Source organism: Ostrea edulis, chromosome 1 (assembly GCF_947568905.1).
Source record: "Ostrea edulis chromosome 1, xbOstEdul1.1, whole genome shotgun sequence".
NCBI classification, from domain to species: Eukaryota; Metazoa; Mollusca; class Bivalvia; order Ostreida; family Ostreidae; genus Ostrea; species Ostrea edulis.
This window is the reverse complement of record NC_079164.1, coordinates 92,670,234-92,670,980: the sequence shown is the minus strand read 5'-3', so window position 1 is coordinate 92,670,980 and position 747 is coordinate 92,670,234. Positions and strand designations below refer to the sequence as shown.

At 40.2% G+C, this 747-nt stretch overlaps 1 protein-coding gene across 7 annotated transcripts in view; it reads left to right on the top strand.

Annotated features, from left to right (window-relative positions):
- The window catches only part of LOC125673869 (arf-GAP with coiled-coil, ANK repeat and PH domain-containing protein 2-like), a 78,128-nt gene that overhangs the window by 137 nt on the left and 77,244 nt on the right, over window positions 1-747 (top strand). The window lies entirely within an intron of this gene.

The window sequence follows — 747 nt, the reverse complement described above, 5'->3', positions numbered from 1 at the left end:
GTAAGAAAAAATAAAAAAAGATTTTGGATTTCTCACGTCTGGAGTTTATGGAGGGGAGTAGATTTGTTCAATGAAGCAATATAAATACACAAAATATAAATAAGTTTATCAGCATGACTGGTTTTTACACCATACAAGTAGTATGTCTTACGGCGTGACCATGTTTGAGGGCGAAGCAAAAAAGTATTGGCTTTAGTTACATGTATCTATACCCAAAACAGGACCAAAAAAAAAGTTAGCACCTAAGGTGTGTTTGTTTTTGCTGTTTTCCGCCACACTCAACAATTTTTCATGTTATCTGGTGGCGCCCAGTTTTTATTGGTGGAAGAGAGAACCCAGATACAATGTACCTGGGAAGAGACCACCGACCTTCCGAAAGTAAACTGGGAAACTTTCGCACTTATCAGTGCGAGCGGGATTCGAACCCTCACTGACCAGAGATGAGAAGCCATATGATTTTGAGCGCAATGCTCTAACCACTCGGCTACTGAGGCCCCCCTAACACCTTGTCGCACAACTTTAGACGTTTGATCAGTCTATTCATTGAACGCGGGAAATATATTTCATAATGCGTCAATGCATTGTGACGACATAGTGTTTAGCAAATTTAAAAACACAGGAGACCTGGTAGAATCATGTTAATACGCAAATTCCGAGTAATGCCCAATAGTTCTTTCCCTTTGTGGAACTCTTACGCACAGTGATATGCAAAACATACTATCGTCCACATGCGATGTTTACAAATGC